Below are 16216 nucleotides of genomic sequence, written 5' to 3'. Positions count from 1 at the left end.
GCCAACACGGAGATTCCCTGCTGACTCCGGCACTGTGGTAGCACTTCTTTGTCGAGAGGCTTGCTTGACATTCCACAGCCAAGCTGTGGGAAAGCGTGTGGGTGCAGAGTAGCACTTCTGTTTGCGTGTCCATCATTGGCTATGTCCCCCCAGAAAGCACGTGAGTTAAAATGACACACATAAACTTGAACTTGTGTCTTTCCTAATTCAAGAAAATTGTAGCATTCTGTGAATCAAAAGCTGCTGTACCATCCTGCAGATTCTGCCCCCAAGTAATGCCCTTTTCATCCAGAGCTCCAGCCTCAAGGGGACGTGAGTGCTAACCGTGGCTCCAGAGAGCGGTGAGCCCTCACCGTCAGGTACAAGGTGAGCACAACTTCACTTGCACCTTAAAAAAGATACTCCCCTGCATCCCACTGCCCCCAACACAAGAGCTTAGCATGGAGCGACCATGGCCAATGGTCAGGTTAAGGAGAGAAACCTCCAAACCTACCTGGGAAAATGCATCTGCGAAGGAAAATTTTCAAAGGAAGCTGTTACGTTTGGGGCCACATAATGCTTCTTGTCTCATTTGACATGTTAGTGCTGGGGTCTAAAGTTTGGGAGCGAGAGTGGCCATTCATCTAGAAGCTGCTGATAGGGTTCCAGCGGCGGAGTCCTCTCCCAGGTGCTGAAGCCCTGATTTTAACATCAAGCCCTGATCTTTGTTCTGGAAGGAGGCAAGAGACCCAAGAGCGGACAAGCTGACACTGCCCAGTGTCATGGACAGCTGGCCTGCACACCGCCCTTGGGAGAGCCGAACCGGCAGACAGGGAGGCATGAACTGCACAGGAAGTTCTCTTTGCAGGAAGACAGAAAGTGGACTCTGCTGAGGGGACGCCAGTGGCCCCGTCCCAGGACAGGCTGGGGCTCTGCGGCTGATCCCTCATCTCTCTCGCCCCCTTCTCTCAGTCCTTTTTCCCTTCTCCCCCCAACTTCATTCGCTTCCCTGCAGACCGCAGATAATTACCAAGTGCCCAGAGACGGGTGCTCTTAGAATCAGCCCTTCATGCCTTTGCTAATTGCCGAAGTTTACAAGAATCCAGAGTTTTTTAGCCCAGCTCAGCATATGGACCCACCAAAAACCTTATACATGACTCCTGTTGATGGCCTTGTGACAGTTAAGTGTGTTGTCTTCGCTCTCATGCTATTTAAGCAGCCAATTCCATAGAAAACTGTCTCAGTGGAGGACAACTTTCCCCACCTGAGCTTAATTATTTATTTATTTATTTTACAATAGGCGTTCTCCGTGATGGGGTCACATTGGACTCACCTGGGGAGCGCTACCAAGACACTCAGATGGATTAAATAAAACATCTAAGGGCAAGAAACAGAGCGGGCATCAGGCGGTTTCAACGATCCCCACCACCGGCGAATGGTTCGAGCCCCGGCCAGAGACGAAGTGAGAGGCTCGGCGGGCTGGGCGTCATCTTCCCCGGGGCTTCCTCTGAACCCCCGCGAGGCCCTGCTGGAGAGCTTCGAGGGGACCATGCCCTGGAACCCTACACAGAGCTCAAGTCCCAGCCCTCCGTCTCTGCTGGACTGTACCCCGTCTCGCCTGCCCCGGCCACCTGGTCCCGGTCACCTCAGCTCCTGAGTCATGGCGGCCACGACCCGTAAGTGACCAGCTTTGGGCTTCTTCACCACGGTACTGGGTGCGAATTTGCGTCTTCTGTTGAAAAACCAGGGCCTGCCCCAAGTTGAGCTTTTCTCGGGGCCGCAAGGTCGAAGTGTTGGCTCCAGAGGGGGGGTCAGGCGGCAGCGGCAGGCAGACACAGAGCCACAACGCCACCCTCCAGGATCCTGTGGGAGGGATCCTCAGGTCAGAGGTTGGAAAACCAGGAATAGGGCTGTGGCCAGGGTCAGGCCTCCTGGGGAGAAGCACACACTAAATGCACACCCCAGCTCCCCGTGGTTTCCCTTTAGGGAACGGTTGCTAGTTTTGCTGGGGGCTCTCAGACTTCAGGTTAAACCTGTCTGTCTATACTTTTTTTTTTCCACCTAGGTATGCCCAAGCGATCTACACAACACATGTATCAAATTTTGGAATGTGGGTCTCTTGAGATAGATAGCACAATTGACAGGCTGAGGGCAAATGTTGCAGCCAAATTTAATGAAATCCAGCAGGTGTCCATATCCTTTCCCTTACGGATAAGAAACTGCTGCACCTGCAGATGGGAGAGAAAGGGCTTTAGCAACGTGCGCTGCTGATAGAATCCCAGTAGGGAGGAAGCTTGCAGGGGCAGCTAGGCCACGTTCAAGACCTTCATCTCCAGAAGCGGATACACCTCCAAAGAGACACAGACAAAAGGAAGAGGAGCCCAGTGGCGGAGGATCTTTAAATGTCTCAAATTAAGAACTGTTGGCGGAAAGCAGGCAGAATAAAAAACATTAAAATGTAGGAAGAGGAACTGGCATTTAAGTCTGTATTCTACACCAGATGGCCTGTATACATTATTTCAGGCAATCATGATAGCCTCTGAGGTTGCCTAATTATCTCAACGGAGGGTGTATGCATAGATCAAGCCAGGAAGAGGGAGAAGGGTAGGATGGAAGCTTACCAAAGACAGATGGCTTCGTCTTTGTCTTTGTCCTTGTATGGTTTGGGTCTCCTTTGGAGAAGGCTTAGGACACTCCTCCACTGATGGGACTTGGCTCATTTATCCACACAGAACCTTTCTCATTTATTAATTGAGTTTTCGTGTGTACGTGTTTGAAATCCCCAGACTCGACCTGCATGTCCATTGCTCCTCAGAGGTGATCATGTATGCTCATTTGTGTGTGTTCTTGGAAAATACAGAGCATGTGCAGTGAACTTTGTCTGGACACTGGTGTTTTTTCTTGTTATTATAGTAGGTATGTGTTCTACATATTAGTCTGTTGTTGGCATTAGAAGTTATATTTTCTTTCTTTTTTTTTTCTTTTTTTTTTCTTTTTTTTTTTTTGACAGGCAGAGTGGACAGTGAGAGAGAGAGACAGAGAGAAAGGTCTTCCTTTGCTGTTGGTTCACCCTCCAATGGCCGCCACAGCCAGCACACTGCGGCTGGCACACTGCGCTGATCTGAAGGCAGGAGCCAGGTGTTTCTCCTGGTATCCCATGGGGTGCAGGGCCCAAGCACCTGGGCCGTCCTCCACTGCACTCCCTGGCCACAGCAGAGAGCTGGCCTGGAAGAGGGGCAACCGGGACAGAATCCGGCGCCCCGACCGGGACTAGAACCCGGTGTGCCGGCGCCGCAAGGCGGAGGATTAGCCTAGTGAGCTGCGGCGCCGGCCTAGAAGTTATATTTTCTATCGACTGACATTCTAATGGTTGTAATAACATTGCCCAGATGTAATTGAAATCAACTTCTTTTTCTTAGGAGTTTTTAAGAAATCCTTCCCTACCGGAAGTCACCAACGTAGTCTCTTACATTGTGTTCTGATTAACTGTGTAGTTCTAACTTTCACACTTAGGTCTTGAATTCATCTAGAGTCCACCTTTATGATCTTGAAAGGTTCCCACAAGATCAATCCTGGTTTTCTCGAGGTAATGAGCCTATTTTTCCAATCGTATCTGCTTCACAACCCTTCCCCTCTCCATTGACTTAAGGTACCAACCTCTTACTATATTAATTTCCGATGGGTATGTAAATCTGTTGTTGGACTCTGTTCTGTTTCATTGATCTACTCAGGTTGGGTTTTCTTGCACCAATATCACAGATTCATCACTAGGACTTTGTAGTGGGTCTTAGTATCTGCTAGGGAAAGTTATCTGAATTTTTTGCAAGACTGACTTGCTATGGAAAAATTTTTAGCTGCTGGGCAATGCTGTGCTTACAGTTAATAATTCTGTAATAACTTGATAAGGGTTGATTTCTTGTGTTTGCCATGAGATTAGTTTATTATTTGTGAGATTGCAATATTCTGTATACATTTTAGAGTACATTTAGGAAGAATCACTATCAAGTCATCTCATCCTAGAACATGGAATATCTCTGATCATTCAGATCAGATGATAGCATTCAGATCATCTGCTATGCCATTGATTTACATAAAGCTTTTCTCCATGGACAGCATGTATATTTTACAATAAATTAATGCCTACAGTCAATCTGTAACGTAGGTTTCACTTTTTGGACTAATAAAGCAATTATGAGTATAAGAAACCTGTACAGTTTTGCCCAGCACATGAATAGCATGTACTACCCAGCCACAGCAATTTCTGTGCACAGAAGCTAAGCGGCTGCCCGTTCACCCCTCTGGTCAAGACCCTTTACTCTATGGTCCATCCTCCACCTTCTTCCAGTGCCTGTTGGGTACAGCGGGAACGCGCTAGGGTGCTTAGATGAGTGACAAGTTCTAAGACCCAGAGCCCTCCCTGTTTCTGCTCAGCCACTCAGACTCACCTTTACAGTTGAGCGCCTCACGCTGATCATGTTCTCAGGAAACACCCCCTTCCCTCAGCCTGGGAAGCAAACTTCAGCTCCGTCTGAGCAAAGACTTTGTCTGCCCAGCTGGGATTTTTTTTTTTTTTTTTTTTTTTTTTTTTTTTTTTTTTTGCTGTTGTGCTTGGTCGATTGGTTGGTTTGTTGGCTGTTTTATTTTACTTTGTCGTTCATTTCTCTATGCGCTGCTCTTCTTGTACTAATTTGTGGTTTGATTTTTTTTTCTTTTCTAGATTTAATTGCATTTTTCAGTCTTTGATTTGACAGCATTCTACTTATGTAGATGGTGCTACACAATTCCATCTTAATACTGTTCAGCATCCCACAGATTTTGGTACACATTATATTTCCATTTTCATGTTAGAAGAGATGCTTTAAATTTCCTTTTGGATTTCATCATTGACACATTGCTCGTTCAGGGTCATAATTTCTAAGGTGGTTCTTGATAATTTCAAGGTTTATTGTAGTGTGTCAGAGATAATACATGATATAATTTAGGCTTTTTTTTAATTTGTTGAGATTTGTGGTGTAAGACAGGATCTGTCCTGGAGAGTGTTCCACATACAAATGAGAGGAATATGAATGTTGCAGCTGTTGGATGTTTGGAGTTGCTCTGTAAATGCGTATTATGGGGACGGTACTGTGGCGTAGTGGGTAAAGCCGCTGCCTGCAGGGCCCACATCCCATGTAGGCACCGATTTGAGTCCCGGCTGCTCTACTTCTGATCCAGCTTTCTGCTGTGGCCTAGGAAGGCAGTGGAAGATGACCCAAGTCCTTGGGCCACTGCACCAGCGTGGGAGACCTGGAGGAAGCTCCTAGCTTCAGATTGGCTCAGCTCTGGCCATTGCAGCCACCTGGGGAGTGAACAAGCAGATGGAAGACCTCTCTCTCTACCTCTGCCTCTCTGTAACTCTGCCTTTCAAATAAATAAATATTTAAGAAAATGTCTATATTAGGTGCACTTCATCTACTAGACAGTTTTTTTAAAGATTTTTATTTATTTGACAGGGAGAGTTACAGACCATGAGAAAGAGAGAGAAAGGTCTTCCCTCCGTTGGTTCACTCCCCAAATGGCCGCAACGGCCGGCGCTATGCCGATCTGAAGTCAGGAGCCAAGTGCCTCATCCTGGTCTCCCATGTGGGTGCAGGGGCCCAAGCACTTGGGCCATCCTCCACTGCCTTCCCAGGCCACAGCTGAACTGGAAGAGGAGCAACCAGGACTAGAACCCGGCGCCTATATGGGATGCCAGCACTGCAGGCAGAGGATTAACCAAGTGAGCCACAGCGCCGGCCCCTACTGGACAGTTCAACTCCCACGTTTCTTTATTAGGGCTTCCTGCCTTTGGTCAAGAGGATCCTCCCATTGATGAAACTGGAGTGAAGTTTTCAACCATTTTGTATTGGAGTCTGTCTCTCCCTTTAGATCTAATACTTGCTCCCTGTATTTGAATTATCAATGCTGGGTGTACATACATTTACAATCATTTCTTCTTCCTGAAGTCATTCTCATCATAGTGACCTTTTTTATTTATTTATTTTACCGTTTTTGGATTTAGAGAGGGAAAGGGAGGGAAGCTGGGAGGAGAGAGGACATGAATACAATTATGTTCTTCGAAGTGTATCTACAAATCATTTTGAGTCTGTTAAAAATTAAGAAAATAAATCCTCCTTTATCTGAGTATAGCTACTCCTGCTGACTTTGGAATTCTATTTGTATGGAATCTTTTTCTCTTCCTTCACTTTGTGTGTATCTTTACCAGTGGAGTACCTTTGTGGGCAGTTACCTTTGAGTCAGGTTTTTATACATTGTTTAATGTCCACATCATTTTTTTACATATTTATTTACGTGAGAGGCATAGTCACAGAGAGAGTGAGAGACAGAGGTCTTCACCCAAGTTTTCACTCCCTAATTCACTCTCCAAATGGCTGCAACAGCAGAAGCTGGGCAGATCTGAAGCCAGGAGCTTCTTCTGGGTCTCCCATCTGGGTGCAGGGACTCAAGCAGTTAGGCCATCTTCTGCAGCTTTCCCAGACCATAAGCAGGGAGTGAAGCAGCCAGGACTCGAACCAGCACCCATATGGAGTGCAAGTGCCACAGGCAGATGGTTTACATAGTACACCACAGTACTGGCCCCAAGTCTAAATCTTTTAATTGGAGAAGCTAATCCATTTACATTCAAGGTTTTTGATAAGGATTTACTCATTTTATTAAATTTTCTGCTTTTATGTCTTTGTTCCTTTCTTCCTCTGTCTTTGGTGGTTTTATGTATTGATAAGCTGTAAGTCTCTTCGCTTTCATGTATTCCTATTGTTAGTCAGAGGGCAGAGGCAGAGAGGGGTCTTCCATTTGCTGGTTCACTCCCCAGATGGCTGCAGCGGCTGGAGCTCTATCGATCTGAACTCAAGAGCTTCCTCCTGGTCTCCCACGCAGGTGCAGGGGCCCAAGGATTTGGGCCATCTTCCACTGCTTTCCCAGGCCGTAGCAGAGAGCTGAATGGGAAATGGAGCAGCCTGGAGTCAAACTGGCGCACATACAGGGTGCCCGCACTGCAGGCAGCGACCTTACCCACTACGCCGAAGTGCCAGCCCCCCTTCTGTGTGTTCTTAGGGGAGTAGTTGTCCCTTGAATTCTAGATATCTGACTCCTTCAAGCATTTCTTCTAGGGAGATGTGGTGATGAATGACCTAAGTTTTTTCTTGCCTTGGAAAGTGTTTATTTCTCCTTCATTTCTGTAGCATAGCTTTGCTTAGTGTACAAGACAGGGGCTTCAAAAAGTGCATTGAAAATGGAATTAAAGAATACATGTGTTTGTTGTCAAATGTTTGAAACCCATGGATGGTTTTTATAATCAGCATTTTCTACGTACTTTCGAAATGCCATCATGATTTGCTTGGTTGAAAGCTTTTAGGTTTTTTCCCTTATCTGTGTTTTGGGTATAATAGCCTCTTCTGACCTATAAGATTTTTCTCTCTCTTTTCTGGGAAACCCATAATGCAAACATTTGCTCACTTGGTAATTTCTCATAAGTCTTACAGGCGTTCTTCATTCTGTATTATTTTTCTTTTCTTCTATCTTTTACTTAGAAGATAACTTTCTTCTAGCTCGGAAATATTTTTCTTTCATTTAATCTATTGTTGAGGTTCTTGAACTATATATTTACTGAGATTAGCTCTAAATGTGTTGTTTGGTTCTTTTTATTTCTCTTTGCTAAATTTCTCCTCCAGATAATCTTTTCCAGATTTTATCTGATTCTTTGTATTTTCTTGTATTTCATTTAGTCTTTTTTTTAAAAAAAAAAAAAAAAGATTGATTTATTTATTTGAAAGTCAGAGTTACACAGAGAGAGAAAGAGAGAGTGGTCTTCCATTTGGTGGTTCACTCCCCAATTGGCCTCAATGGCCGTAGCTGCACCAATCCAAAGCCAGGAGTCAGGAGCTTCTTCCAGTTCTCCCACGTGGGTATAGGGGACCAAGGACTTAGGCCTTCTTCTGCTTTCCCAGGCCATTGCAGAGAGCTGGATAGGAAGTGGAGCAGCCACGTCTCAAACCAATGGGATGCCGGCGCTTCAGGCCAGGGCATTATTGCACTGCGCCATAGCGCCAGCCCTGTCATTTTGTCTTATAAATCATTAATTTTAATGTTTTTCAGTTTGTCAATTTTCTATTATGACTTCTGCTGGAGAGATTATGTCCCTTTAGAAGTGTTTTGTTACTTTGCCTTTTCATATTTCTTGTGCCCCTATCTTAATACTTACACAACTGGAAAATCATGCTATTACCAGTTGTATAGAGTGGCTTTTGTTAAAAAAAAAAAAAAAATTCCTCCTGGTGTTGACTAAATAAACTGCATGGGCTTTGGTTTCGAGTGCATAGAATATGTAACCTCTGTATCTTTTGTTCAGTTGTGATCAACATCAGGGATGCCTGTGGGTTGACCATGGCATTGATGGTGACCAGTAGGGGGCTCCTGATCACCTGCTCCCCGCTGGGCAGAGTTCTTGGTTTGGGGTGGAGGATGGAGGTGAAGTGCTGTTACCTTGGCTCCCTGTTTTTTTGAGGCCATCCTGGGTGTCTGTGTTCCATAGCATTTCTGCGGTGGAACATTGCGGTGGGGTAGGCTTCATTTCTGCTTTGTGTGTGTCTCTCTTCTTGGAGAGAAGCACACTGGGCACCTCTGGTCACCCATGTTCTGTCACACTGTGGTCTGGTGTGTGTGTGTCTGTTTCTACTCAGTTGGCTTCTCTCTAGATTATTTTCTTTCTACTTACTTGTGGAGGGTTTGTTATTTGCTTCTTCTCCAGATTCTGAAATTGAATGCTTAGCTTTTTAAATAACTTGACTTTCTTCCTGTAAGACATTTTAAAGGCCCAAAAAATTCCTTTTGAATATTACTTAGCTACATCCCCCATGAGGGTTTTGCTGCTTCTGAGTCCTAAGAGTTTCTCATTTCTTAAAATTTCCTTTTTTCACTCATGTTATTTAATGCCGAGTTACTAAGTTTTCATACATCTAGAATTGTATCGGCCATGCTTGTTCAATTTCTCACTATATTTTGTGGGTATTGTCTATATATTCTTGATCCTCTGAATGTTATCAAGGGTTTGCTTATGGTCTTCTATAGCCTTAGTTTGTAAATGTTTGTGAGGCCTTGAAAGGAATGAATGTCCTTTGAGTATGGATCTCAATAAATACCTAAAACTTTGAGCACATAATTGCTTTTTCAGGTCCTTAATATTCTTGTTTTTTGTCTTTGTAAGGTGTGTATTGCTGGGAAGTTTGATAAAGTGTCCAGCTACAAGTCTTGATTTATTACCTCTGCCTAAAGTTCACTCAAAATTATGATTTGAAAGGCTTATTCTTAGGTGCATATATTGGTGATAGTTCAGCTTCTTGTTCTGTTTTTTTTTATTTTTGCCAGAGTATACCCTTTTTGCCTCTTAGTTTTATTTTGTCATAAGCAAACATTGTGACTGTCTTTGAAAACAAAAGGACAGAAAAGGACATATAAACTTTTTTTGTTGTTGTTGTTTTGTTTTTTTGTTTTTGTTTTTGTTTTTTGGACAGGCAGAGTTAGAGAAAGGTAGTCTTCCTTTTCCGTTGGTTCACCCCCTAGTGGCCACTGGAGCAGGCACGCTGTGGCCGGCGCACCGTGCTGATCTGAAGGCAGGAGCCAGGTGCTTCTCCTGGTCTCCCATGGGGTGCAGGGCCCAAGCACTTGGGCCATCCTCCACTGCACTCCCGGGCCACAGCAGAGAGCTGGCCTGGAAGAGGAGCAACCAGGCAGAATCCGGCGCCCTGACCAGGACTAGGACCCAGTGTGCTGGCGCCGCAGGGGGAGGATTAGCCTATTGAGCCGCGGCGCCGGCCAAACTTTGTATTTCTTTTAAGCAATGAAGTTTTACATGGTTTTTTTCCTGTTTCTATTTTGAGACAACATTTTTAATTTCCCTTGTAACCAAAGGTTTAGTGCTCCAGTAAGTAAAGAGTTCAGCAAATAAAAAAAATTAAATATGGTTAAAAGACCATAGTTCAACAGGAACATGGGTGAGGGCTGTAAATAGTAATCAAGTGGAAAAAATGTCAATTTCACTAATAGAGTAAATATTAAAATAGTAACAGACCATTAAAACCATACTACATCATTCTTTTTAAAAAAATTTATCAGAAGATAGTTACAGATAGAGGGGGAGAAACAGAGGTCTTCCATCCACTGATTTATTCCCCAAATGACCACAACATCCAGAGCTGGGCCAGTCTGAAGCCAGGAGCCGGGAGCTTCTTGAGCGTCTCCCACATGGGAGATCTTTCTGTCTGTCTCTTCATCTCTCTTGAACTGTACCTCTCAAATAAATGAATTTTAAAAACTTAAATACTGAAGAAGAATTTGACAAAGATTTAAAAGAACATTTGAGGGGCCAGCACTGTGTTTCACTGAGTTAAAGCCTCTACCTGCGGTGCCGGCATCCCATATGGGTACCTGTTCCAGTCCCAGCTGTTCTTCTGGTCCAGCTTCCTGCTAATGTGCCTGGGAAAGCAGTGGAGGATTGCCAAGTCCTTGAGTGCTGTACTCACATGGGAGACTCACAGGAGCTCAGCTCCAGCCATCATGGCCATTTGAGGAGTGAGCCAGCAAATGGAAAATCTGACTCTACCTCTCTGTAACTCTGTCTTTGAAATAAATAAAATAGACCTTTAAGACCTGAGATTATGAAGCTGGTGGAAAAAAATGTAGAGGAAATACTTCAAAGCTTTGGTGTAGGTGATAACTTTGGAGGATTATTTAAAATTCAAATCTGTATGTTTTTTAGGTTGTTACCCTAGATTATTAACAATTATTCCGATTTTTATACTAGGAGTTATTTCTCCCATCTAATATATTACTACTTATCATACCTTTATTTCTCCTTTGAACTTTTCTTTGGACATGTGTTTTCCTGCTAATGCAAAATTAAATATCTATGTCTATTCCTGTAATGCAGACACTTAATCTAAGACTTGAATTCACACATTATTTAAACCTAGTAATGTCTTAAACTTAGCAGGAGCTGTATCTTCTTCATGGTAGAAGGACACATCTTTATTTCATTGTCCAACATTTATGATGTCGATATTGGCCAGAATTTTAATCCAGGTTTCCTTTTGTACACATTGTTTGTAAGGCCATATAAATTTTATCAAGATATTTTATTACTTCTGTATTTCTCACATCTTCTGAATGTATTTTTCTTAACTGAGTCATTCACCTCAAAAGCGGTTTCATTCCTATGTATCCATAATGCCAAACCATCTGAGGCCTTAGAAGCCTTTATCAGACTTTGCTTTTCAAAAACAAAAACAAAAAATTTGAAGATTATTTGAAAGGCGGAGTTAGAGCAACAGAAGGAAAGAGGTCTTCTATTCATTGGTTCACTCCCCCAAATGGCACAACAGCCAGCCCTAGGCCAGGCTGAAGCCAGGAGCCAGGAGCTTCAACCAGGTCTCCCGTGTGAGTGCAGGGGCCTAAGCACTTGAGCCATCTTCCACTGCTTCCCCATGCACACTAGCAGGGAGCTGGATCAGAAGTGGAGCAGCCAGGACTCAAACAGTACCCATATGGGATACAGGTGTCACAGGTATTGGCTTTACCCACTATGCCATAAGGCCAGCTCATATGAGAACTTCATATTTGAATAACAGTGGTGGTGGTGTAGTCCAGAGAAGACAACCCCAGACTCCATAGGCACCTGTTAAGCAAAAACTCCAAGACAAGATTTACCTAGAAAGTCGTGGGAGGAACACACCGAGAGCAGTCAGTCTCGGGCAGTCAGCCCTGACAGTAGGGAGGGTGGAAGTTGAAGCAGTGACCAAGGAAGGGCACAAGTCAGCTTCTATGTATTTCCGTCAACTTCGCAGGTGCCTGGACTCCATGGTTCCAGTTCCACAGACTTGCCGTGCTACAGGTTGCTGCAGTAAATCCTTACTCTCCTTCCATGATCTCCCCAGTTTTGATGGCTCTGTACCTCATCAGTAAAGTGGAGGTATTATCCTTGGAGAAGTGTTGGGAGGATTGTGTGGTACAATGCATGGAATGTATAGATGCTCTACTTGTTGAAGTTTTCTGAGCCCTCCGCCCACATACACACAACTTAAGAACTTCTTGTGTTCTCACTGATTAAATAAAATGAAGGTTTGCTGTGACTACAGTGAAATCATAATGGCATTGGCTAGCCTGCTGTGGGAAAATGTGCCTGCACCTGGGTGAACAGCAATGTACATAAATATTTTTTATATTCACAGTCATCTCTATACATCTGAGTAAGTATACAAACACAGGATCTCCGAAAAGCTCATGAAAAATTCATACTATGAAAAAACTGTGTTCATTTCAAAATTGTTTTGTACTGAGATAAGACTATTAATTCTCTTTTCCACTAAATTTTTGAACTTCACTCATATACATGAGAAATATGTGTGTGCGTGTATGTGTGTGTGTGTGTGTGTGTGTGTATGGACTGACGCATTAAGAGATTAAAACCCAGCTCTGAGTTCACTTAAGAAGCAGCCTTACTTTCTGTCTGCATTTCTGGTTATGGCTTGTTGCTTACCATTTATTTCCCTTAGGTATCACTGAACGGATTTTTGCCCTGAAGTTTCATTGTTAAAGATAACATTAACATAAAAGAATCCTCACCAGAGCAAGAAAGATGTATTACTCCAATTTCTCTAGACATCTAGTGGGAGAGAACGCTGATTGCATTACAAAGATTGAGAAGTTGAGATGACGTGGGACTCTGTTTCATGATTTATTTCTAGAATACAGTGAAGGGAAGCGTAAGTCATAGGGTGGACATCTGGGGGCCAGAGGAGCCCTGTATGCTCTGTTGTCTGAAACCCCATCCAGTGCTCTCAAAGGCAATTTGAGTATTTGCCATTTCAGGACAGCCATGAGGGGGAAGCTATGCAGCCAAAAATAATGCTCCGTGAGGAATAATTAGCTCAATACTAAACGTACATACAGGGAATGGGTAATTTTAGAAATATAAGTGTCCATGTCCAAAAAGAAAAGCATCTTTTGAGTGATATTACAGCATTTCACATGGTCTCTCCTTTACACACACAAAAAAAATCTCACTTTCAGAAGCCTTGATTTTGACTTGAGTTCAAGATGGCTTTTTTGGGGATGGGGGAGGTGAATTGATTTTTTTGACGGTTGTGTCCTTTTCTTTGTGATGTAACTTAGCCTTCACATGGATGTGGCTGAAGCTTACTGCTCTAACTTGGGGAAGGAAAGTGAGTAGTCTACCCTGCTGCCCACGTAGTGGCGCACAGTAAATGCTGGTTACACTGACGGAGGAAAACCTTCATAAAGATCCGAAGTCCAGTGGGAATTGCTGGCATCAAGCGTGAGGAAGCAGCCTTCACTTGCAGGACAACTTTAAATATGTGAAATTTGCAAGAGATGTATCGTATTTACTCCTTGAGCCATTTCATTTCCAGCCCTGGATCCATAACATAACTGACCCAAGGCTAAGTGACAAAAAATCTCATTACTCTTTCCACTGCTGGTGTTGTCGCTGAGCTGGAACAGAGTTAAAAATGTTACTTACGCAAGTGAAAATTGCCTCTACTGAAATCCAACCATTTACTGATAATATCAACCATATTAGTTTTCATATGCTTTCATGTGGACAAAATTCATTTGATATCATCAACTTCCCTGTGAGGCTTTTTTTTTTTTTATTTGACAGATAGAGTTATAGACAGTGAGAGGGAGACAGAGAGAAGGGTCTTCCTTCCGCTGGTTCACTCCCCAAATGGCTGCTATGGCCAGAGCTGCACCGATCCAAAGCCAGGAGTCAGGTGCTTCTTCCTGGTCTCCCATGCAGGTGCAGGGCCCAAGCACTTGGGCCATCCTCCACTGCACTCCCGGGCCACAGCAGAGAGCTGGACTGGAAGAGGAGCAACTGGGACTAGAAACCAGTGCCCATATGAGATGCGGGCGCCACAGGCAGAGGAATAACCAAGTGAGCCATGGGCGCCGGCCCGATATTTTTCATATCATCAGCTTGATAACCATTAGGTCTATGTCTTGAGTTTTCCTAGAATCAGCTTTTTTCCTTTTTTCTTTAGAAGTCCGTTGTTCTTAAGTTCAGAAGTTCTTTTTAGGTTGGTTTTATACTGAACAGGAAAAATATTGCAGAAACAAAATAACTTTGTTGTTCTGATCTTACCAAAGGTGGGGGAACATTGAGCCGAGTTCCTATTGCTGTGGTGCATCGAAGGTACTACACCAGTGAGCATGCATCAGAATCACCTGGGACTTGGAGGCTACTGATCTCTGGCTCTGGTCTTGGCCCAGGACCTCTGATTTCCAACATGCCTGGACTGTGCTGACACTGTTGGCTCAGTCACCCGGACTGCAAAACCCTGGCATAAATTCCCATGTATTAATCTCTAAATCTAGGATAACACTAACTTCTCTCAACACAGGCCAGCTTCAAGACGTAAGGAGACCTTCTAAATGGATGCACTCTCCAAGAATCTATTTGGGACCATGCACCCAGTCTAAAGATCATGCATTGCATAACCGCAGTTGCCAGGGTAACTCGTGCGCATTCTCCGGCGCCCTGGTCTCTGCATCCTGCTTCGATGCCTAGGCTTCGAGGGTTCTCCACATGGCTGCTGCTTCACCTCCAGACCATTGCTGCACTCTCAGTGTCACAGCACTACTGATGAGCTTCTGACTTGGAGAAAAGCCCGATGAGGAAGAAATTACCCATTTTCTACGGGCAAATGAAAACTGCTCTCCAGGTCATGGTCCCTGCAAAGCACAAGCCCTTTGAAGAGTTGCACGCTCTAGGGAAGGAGGAAGTCTGGGACATGCGCTTCCACCGTTGTAAATGTTTGAATGCATTGTGAACCTCCGGGGCACCAGCACGTAGAGAATGGTGCCTGGGAGAAGGTAATGGCTACAATAGACAGTGTGTAAGGGCCAGAGAGGGGATAATGTGGCTGGAACGCAGGCCACTTTATAGTCACCTTAATTGAGTCCTCCTCTTGCAAGCCACTTAAAAAGTGCAACTAAAACATAGCCGTGGTTGTATTAGAGCCCCTGGCACAAGGCATTGTTAGACTGGTCATGGAGCAAAATTACATACCTTGTACCTAGTATTGTATGTGTTAGCTTAGGGAGCAGTCATGCTTAATTCTTATTAAAAACAAAAATTCTCTTCTGGATTACGTTCTCCGGACTCACACAGCTTTTTAAGACCAGTCCAAAGTGTATTAGCAATGACAGCTAGCTTGTGGCCAAGAGCAGGGGTTAAAATAACAAGCAGAGCCCTCTGCTTTAGGACCTGAAGTTTGCCTTGTTCCATCTGTGCAGTCTCAGTCTGCGTAACAGAAAGATAAGCTAAGTGGTTTGAATATCCACAGTGAGGCATCCCTCCTAGCCCTAGGTTTGGGGAGAACACCCTGGGCCATCTGGGCCATTCTCGGGCGTCCAGACGTCCGAATCTACCCTTGCATTCTCCGAAGCTAGGAGTCTTCCCCTTTCAGCTTTGGAGACAGGAACACCTCGTGCTGTGAAGCTGTGAAATTGATTGGGACAGGCCAGCTGTGATGGGATGTTTCTGTGGCCTACTGCTGCCCCCCTCACTGGCAAGGATGAGCAAGGAAGCCTGGCACATGCCAGGGCTACTCCCTCTTTCTCAGGATGATGAGAAGCAGACCTGCATCTGCAGATGTGACCAGCTTGCAAACACCTCAGGCTGCACTCGGGTCTCCTCTCCTTGTTCATGGGGGCTACAGATGTGAGAGAGGCTTTTTAGCTCTGAGGAGCCAGTGACACCCGCTCCTGCCCAGCAACACCCAGCTGGCACCTTCCCCCCCACCCCCGCCGCTGCCGCCCATAGGCAGATGAAGGGCTGTCATCCCAAGGGTGGGGCACTAGCCCCAGGATGTCCCTGGCTTCGCTGCTCATCTTTGTCAGCATGGGGGAACACAGCAGGACGCTCTGTGAACGGCCTGCGTGGGGTCACACGAATATCCGCTGGTTTCCCTAAGTGAAGAGCTTCAGATAAAGAGATATAAAAAACACAGCTTAGGTCTGGGGCCATGGTACAGACCAGAGCTAAATCTTGCAGCTAAATTCTCCCACCTGTGTTCCAGAAGGCAGGGTGTTTTGAAAGAGCCTGTGACTTTAAATTAGGTATAACAGGTTTCCTTTTTGGTGCTCTGTTAATTGTCACCAATCAGGGAGAAATATGATATTT

General features: G+C 44.7%; 1 long non-coding RNA gene across 1 annotated transcript; it reads left to right on the top strand.

Annotated features, from left to right (window-relative positions):
- Positions 1 to 351: 351 nt before the first annotated feature.
- On the top strand, positions 352 to 14416 carry LOC149126010 (uncharacterized). The gene is made up of 3 exons (XR_016235158.1): positions 352 to 366; positions 1280 to 1655; positions 14179 to 14416. It is a non-coding gene; the product is annotated as an uncharacterized LOC149126010 (long non-coding RNA).
- Positions 14417 to 16216: the final 1800 nt, after the last annotated feature.

Source organism: Oryctolagus cuniculus, chromosome 6 (genome assembly GCF_051225735.1).
Source record: "Oryctolagus cuniculus isolate XC-2025 breed Fujian yellow rabbit chromosome 6, ASM5122573v1, whole genome shotgun sequence".
Lineage (NCBI taxonomy): Eukaryota > Metazoa > Chordata > Mammalia > Lagomorpha > Leporidae > Oryctolagus > Oryctolagus cuniculus.
The sequence above is the reverse complement of the archived record's forward strand: the minus strand, read 5'-3'. Positions and strand labels throughout refer to the sequence as shown.